This window comes from Thamnophis sirtalis, unplaced genomic scaffold, assembly GCF_051295495.1.
Source record: "Thamnophis sirtalis isolate CommonGarterSnake01/CBP01778 unplaced genomic scaffold, rThaSir2_p1.2 scaffold_4, whole genome shotgun sequence".
Classification (NCBI taxonomy): domain Eukaryota; kingdom Metazoa; phylum Chordata; class Lepidosauria; order Squamata; family Natricidae; genus Thamnophis; species Thamnophis sirtalis.
This window is the reverse complement of record NW_028261384.1, coordinates 37,006,110-37,013,458: the sequence shown is the minus strand read 5'-3', so window position 1 is coordinate 37,013,458 and position 7,349 is coordinate 37,006,110.

Genomic DNA, 7,349 nt, shown 5'->3' with positions numbered 1-7,349 from the left:
TCTATATGCTATTTGTGAACTGGCTCTCCACAAGCTGTGTTACATTAGTTATAATACTCTGCAAGATTAAATATATCAAAATTAATATTCATGTAACCATGTACATGTAGATTAATGTAACCATGTGCATATAGATTAATATAAATGAATAGAATAACATCTATCCTAGCATATTGCCTGACAAAGTTCTTATAACTCCCTTGGTGTGTTACAAAAACCTTTTGATTTTTTCAGGCCTTCATCTTACTATATGAGTAACTTCTGGTCAATGGAATGCACAGAACTATCTTCTGGGTATTACTTAATCAGAAAGGCTGCAAGAGATCTATTTTTGGAATAATTAATGTATGTATTGTTTCCTAATTTATTTTTTATTTTTAAAGAAGAACAATGTTTCAAACTCTTTTACTTTGGATTAAAAGTACAATGGATTACACCCCCCCCCCAAAAAAGGACTTAGCCAATATTAGATCTGTGCATGTAAAACATCTTTGATGATATTTTTTCAAAATAGTTATAATTTTTATGAAATTATACCAGAACACATGTTTAGTCAGTTATATGAACCATGTTCAGTAATTTATAGCTGATATACAGCAACACTATCTGAAATCTACATCTACTAATTGAGTAATAGACTGTCTATAATCATCATCATCATCATCATCATCATCATCATCATCATCATCATCATCATCATTTAATGACCCCATAATCCCTTGCGGCAGAGTTGAGTATGGCAACTGAATGGAACTGAGTGTTTACTGGCCCAGATGCCCTTCATGTTGCCAATGTGGAGCTTTATTCAGCAGATATATTCTCATCGTGCCCAGAGTGCACAACCTCCTTATTGTGAGGTGAGAGCTCCACCTCTACACCACTCAAGTAATAGACCATCTATGACCATAATAAATTAAACAAACAAACAAACAAACAAACTGTTAAGAGTTTTCCCCAAAATCAAAATTTCAAACCAACATTCAATAGATGTGGTGGACAAATTAATTCTGTTATGAATGTTTCTCAGGAAATTGCAGTAGAGTGGGAACACCTAACTGACTTTGTTTTGTCTCAAAATGTAGTCTAGTTAATTTATGAATAGGAAATTACTTAAAATAGATTTTTTTTAAACTGCCCCTAAAGACACCAATCAACTGTATTGCTTCAAAGAAAATTGCATTGATGAACTTATCATGAGTTAAGCTCAACTCTTAGGATACATTACCTTTCAGTGTCTATGGGAGTCAGATTTTCCCACATTGTGAGGTGTATCTTCCTTGGGCAGCTGCATACAAATACATCCCCCTTTTACAAAGTTTTATTGTACTGTTTTCATTGGTGTTCATATTGGTGTTTTGATTCTTAGGGGAACTATGCATATTAAGATTACAGCAAAAGGAGACAACAAAATATTATGAACTATTACTGTAAGTCAGGACATGTGAACATGCTTGGCTCTGTAAAGCTAGCAAAATAACCGTATATACCAGTGATGGCAAACCTTTACAAGCGCTCTACATGGGGCTGCCCTTGAAGAGTGTTCGAAGACTTCAGCTAGTCCAGAATGCAGCCGCGTGAGCGATCGTGGGTGCACCAGGTACACCCACGTTACACCTATCCTCCGCGAGCTGCACTGGCTACCCATTCGTCTCCGGACTTGCTTCAAGGTGCTAGTCGTTACTTATAAAGCCCTACCTGGCATCAGACCTGGGTACCTGAGAGACCGCCTCCAGCCAATTACCTCCCATAGACCGATCAGATCGCACAGACTAGGCCTCCTGCAGATCCCATCTGCCAGCCAATGTCAGCTGGCGACTTCCCAGCTGCAGCTCCAGCCCTCGGGAACGAGCTCCCCGTGGAAATCCGGACCCTTACTACTCTTCCGGCCTTCCGCAAAGCCACTAAGATCTGGCTGCTCCAGCAGGCTGGGGGGCTGTTGAAATAGCCAGCCCCACGGTAACTATGAATGTTGTGTATTTTAAATCGTTGTTTGTCTATTTGTCTATTTATCCCCTTCCCTTGTTTATTAGAAGCTGCCCGGAGTCCTTTGGGAGTGGGCGGCATACAAGACCAATAAAATACAATAATAAATACAAATTCAAATGTTTGGCACCAAGTGCCGAAAAGGGAGCACTTTGCGCTTGGTGCTGGCCAGCATGCATGCTCACGCTGGAAAATGGACCAGCTCTTCCGGTTTCTGGCACTGCTGCATGCACAAAGGCCAGCTGATCATCATATGCGCATGCGCGGCAGAGACTCAGAAGAGGAACAGGCGATGCCGCACATGTCAGGTGACGTGGCTTTACATGCCACTTCAGACCAGTGTGCCATGGGTTTGCCATAATGGGAATATACTGCTATCCTAAATATGTCTTCATTTTTAAAGCAATGGTACACCATTGTCAAAGTCAACTGCAATGACATATTTCAGTACCATTTAAGTCACCAGCTGGTGAAAATCAGGATATTCTGATATTGTGTGGAGCCAAAGGTGTGAATAATTCAATCCTTTCCCTATCCTTCAACATGATTCTTCAATTTCTCAAATATGTATTTTTAGTTGGAATAAAAGAAAGAATATTACTAATGATGGCAATATCTGTATTATCAATTATAAGATTAAAATTAAATTATTAAACAGAAAAGATTACTCAAATGTGTATAGGAGATGAACTAGTCCATTTAAAGGAAATAGCAGGGCTTCAAACAGATGAGTGATTAATCCATCTTTATGGGTCTTCTCAAGCTTACATTGAAATAGCAGCCAATGTGGCCTTTGAAAAAATGGATTGGAAGAACAGGTTTTGCATAGTCTGACTTATCTCAAAGTTTAAAGCAGTCCTTGGGCATCTTATGATTAAATTAAGACATAATTATAGAATTATAGAAGCTCTTGAAAAGATCTCGTGAAATTTACACCACAAGGACCTTGTCTTATATAAGATATCTACAGATTGCAATGTCTGCTTTTAGTCTGCTTTATTTAGGTCTATGCAAAAATGATATATTTGATTATTTAAATCATTGCTCAGTTTTTCTCTACATATGAATTTGTGAAGAATCCAGAAAAGATCTTTTTAGCAATTCTTAAACCAAAACAGATAAAGAATATGTAATTGTTACTAAATTGCTTTGGAAAAGCAAAGTTTGTCTTACATGGATATTATTTGACTTATGTTTGAGGCAATCCAAATATTGGTTATCTGGTGGGGTTTTTTTTTTTTTTTTTTTTGTGGTCCATTCCACTGTTTCTTCATCCTGTCATATTGGCCAATGATACCTCCAAACCACAGGAAATAACAGATATATTCTATATATATACTTTCAGTGTCCTTAGTAAGCCAAATAGTAGGGTGCCAATTTATAAAACCACATGTAGCATTGGGGAAAACATACCACAAGAGCAGTTACCAAATCAGTAAGCTACATTTTCTAGTGTCTGGCAGTGAAGAAAATAAAAACAGAAGCCTTCATTCTTTCTTTTCTCATTAGCATAGCAATAGAATAATACTGTAGCTGAGCCAATGTGTGGTAAGTGGATTTGATAGGAGGAAACAGAGTTGTGAGGCTGTCAGGATTTTTAAAGTGTAACAAGGCAGTAAGAGGAAAGACATTTTAGTAATAAATAAATAGGGAAAGGGTTGGAAGAGGAAATCTCTGATTTGACTTACATTTCAAGTCAATGAAAAATTGAGAAACTGGGAGTTTCTCATTTCATTTGTTAGACAAACATAAAAACCTTGAAATGTGAAGTTCAGAGTCTAAAATGTAGTATTAACAAATTGTTAAGGTATAAAGGTAAAGATTTCCCCTCACACACATGTGCTAGTCATCCCTGACTCTAGGGAGCAGTGTTCATCTCCGTTTCAAAGCCAAAGAGCCAGCGCTGTCCGAAGACGTCTCCATGGTCTTGTGGCCAGCATGATTAAACACTGAAGGGGCACAGAACACTGTTACCTTCTCATCAAAATGGACCCTATTTTTCTACCTGCATTTTTACATGCTTTCGATACTGTTAGTTTGGCAGAAGTTGGGACAAGTAACGGGAGCTCATTCCATTACCCAGCACTAGGGGTTCAAACCACCGACTGCCAACCTTTCTGATTGACAAGCTCAGCCCCTTAGCCACTGAGCCACTTATCAATTAAAACAAGACTTAGCCACTGTATTTGCTGCTCAAAATGAAGGGCAATAGAGATATCATCTTATTTTTTTATGGAATGGCTATTACGATGATAACCAACTTGCTTGTTTTCAAGCACAAACAGTGTGTATAATCGAGACAGAAAATTGGAAGTTTGATAGGCTATTATTGTGTGAAATTAAAAAGGGGAGAAATGTAACGTATCACAATGAAATTTAACGTATCACAAAAAATATGAAGCTGTTCTGTTCTAGAATAAAAAAAAACAGTCAACTGCACTTACAAATCACTAATAAAAGAAAAAATGGAAATAAATATGAATACATTACACAGGGACCATGCCTAAAATATAAAGTCATTCAGATTTTAATAGCCAGTGAAAAATGAGCTGTTTATTTTATTCTGAGATATCAGAGTAAAAACAAAGTGCCTAGGTCTGTAAATCTCACTTCTTATCAAATAAATCAAGAAAGGGATTGGGCAGTCCTGCAAATATTATTTTGATGAAATATATTACAGCTCTAATATTCTTTTCCAGCAAATACATTTTCCTTCTACTGAAAGTGATTTTTAGGGTGGAAAAACAAGGAATAAAGAAAGTTAAAAGTCAAGATAATTAAAATCAGAAAGAATAATAGATTCTTATTTTAAAAAAAAACTTAGAAACTTGGAAACATTCCAAGCTTTTTATTGTTTTCCAAAAGGCATAATAAAAAAGCTATTGAAAATGATTGTGTAGATAAGTATATACCTACAAAAATATTTTCTTACATTACAGTAACTGCTATATTAACATCCCATCTTCCTTTCCTCAAAACAGGCAGTTAGGCCACATAGTAATCTAGTATGAGAAATTGAGCAATGAGATAATGGTTTATCTATAGCCAACTAGATGGGTAAGTAAGAATTTTATCCATGTTTCTATTCAAACCATATTTTTCTTTCATAATTTATTTTGTTTTTTAACTCTCAGTTTTGATTTGATACTAGCTGTTATTGGATTAAATATTGTGTATGTGTGTGCATTTGTGCATGTGTACACTTTCCACTCAGTTTTGACTTTGGCAACTGCCTAGACTAGTCTCTGGTGTTTTCTTTGCCAAATGTTTTGAAGTGATTTGCCACTGCCTGCTTACTAGGGGACAGAGAGAGTCATTGGCCCAAGTCATTCAGCTACTTTTATGATTTTCTGGTTTCTAGTTTAGTGCCTTTAACCTTTGCACCAAACTGGCTTTCAGCACCTTCAAATACCATTTTCTAGCAAAGCTCAAATATGCTTAACTTAAATGTCTGAACCAGGGAGGATCTTCTCAGAAACCTTTGAAATTACAAGTTGAGTGGAGATTATTTGTTTCCTGTTCCTTTACAGGTAGTCCTTGATTTACAATCACATTTGAGCCCAAAGTTTCCATTTCTAAGCAAGACAGTTGTTAAGTGATTTTTGCCCCATTTTACGAACTTTCTTGCCATAATTGTTAAGTGAATGACTACAAGTTGAATTAGTAACAGGGTTACTTACACAGTAGTTAAGTGAATCTGGCTTTCCCATTAACTTTGTTGATAGAATGTTTCAAACTATGATCATATGACATCTGGACACTGAAACTATCATGAATCCATGGATCCAGTTGCCAAGAATCCAAATTTTGGTCACATGACAATGGGGATTCTGCAATGGTTTTAACTGTGAAAAATGGTCATAAGTCCCTTTTTAAAGTGCCATTATAATTTCAGTCACTAAACAAATGTTCATGTTGAAAAATATCTGTACAACTTAAAAGCACATGATAAAACCAAGGATATCTGCAGGTTCAGTCTAAGATTAAAGGTTGCAAATTAATTCAGGATAAAATTTTATTTGTCCAGGTAGAACAACCAGGCCAGAGCTTCCTCTATTCTATTTACGATCTGCTTCCTCAATGTACAGCATATGCTGTGAATAGCAATGCTGCAGAATTCACACCAAAAATAAAATTAAAATGAGATATTTACAAAAAATGGACATGCGGGGAAGGAAAGAGAGAAGTCCTTGGAACTTAATAATCAATAGATTATGGATTGCTTTACTCACAACATGCAATGAAAGCTTTTAAGTAAGAGTAAAGTATCATACTGAATGACAAGCATTATCTTGCTGCTTGATTTCCCTTCAGCATGGAGCCTAAAAAATGTAAGATGGAATGAATGGGAAGAGGCCTTTAAATATTGGTTTTCTTCAACAAAAGTTTACCCTCAAAAATCTCCTTGGCTGCAAAGGGAGCTCCTATTTATGTTCAAGGGATTGTAGAGAGATTTCTCTCTCCCAATTTTCCATTCATGTCCATATTAATGATATTAATAGAAAATGTTGTCCTTCTCTCCACAGCTATGGAATAAAATAACATGAGACCAAACTGGGAAGAAGCACAATGGGGGATTTAAATCAGATCTTTTTTCTCATCTCCTTTATTCTCACTCACTTGGTGAAAAAAACTCCCCCCCCCCCCGATTCTTGACCTTTTAGCTTCCCTTCCTGATCGTCTATGAAAAGATTTTGTTTCTTTCTCCTTAGGGAGAAAGAATAAGAGAGTAGGAGGCAGCAAGCTGGGAAATGACCTATTTGTAAAATTCACTGTCCTGCCTACTGCAGATTATCCATTCCAAGACTTCAAAATTATTGTAGAGAAAACCAAAAAGCTAAGATATTTTACCCAAATGAAATTCATCTTGCAGACTGAAACTACTCACATCAAGGCAAATCAATGCATCCAAGATAGATCAGTAATTTGCTACTGCTTAACGACTCTCAGAAAGTATGGCATCACCATGTATCAGAGGTGGTATTCACCAGATTCTGACAAGTTCTGGAGAACTGGTAGCGGAAATTTTGAGTAGTTTAGTAGAGAACCGGTAAATACCACCTCTGACTGGCCCTGCCCCCGTCTATTCTCTGCCTCTTGAGTCACACCTGATTGGGAGGAATGGGGGATTTTCCAGTAATCTTCCCCTGGAGTGGGGTGGGAGTGAAGATTTTACAGTATCCTTCCCCTGCCACACCCACCAAGCCATGCCCATAGAACCGGTAGTAAAACATTTTTAATCCCACCACTGCCATGTATGATTGCATACTATGAATGGATGCAAAGTTTCTACTTTCTCATAATTCATCTAGAAAATTTGGTTAACATGTGTTGTTAAATTTAGTTAACTTGGGTCTTTGCCTTTG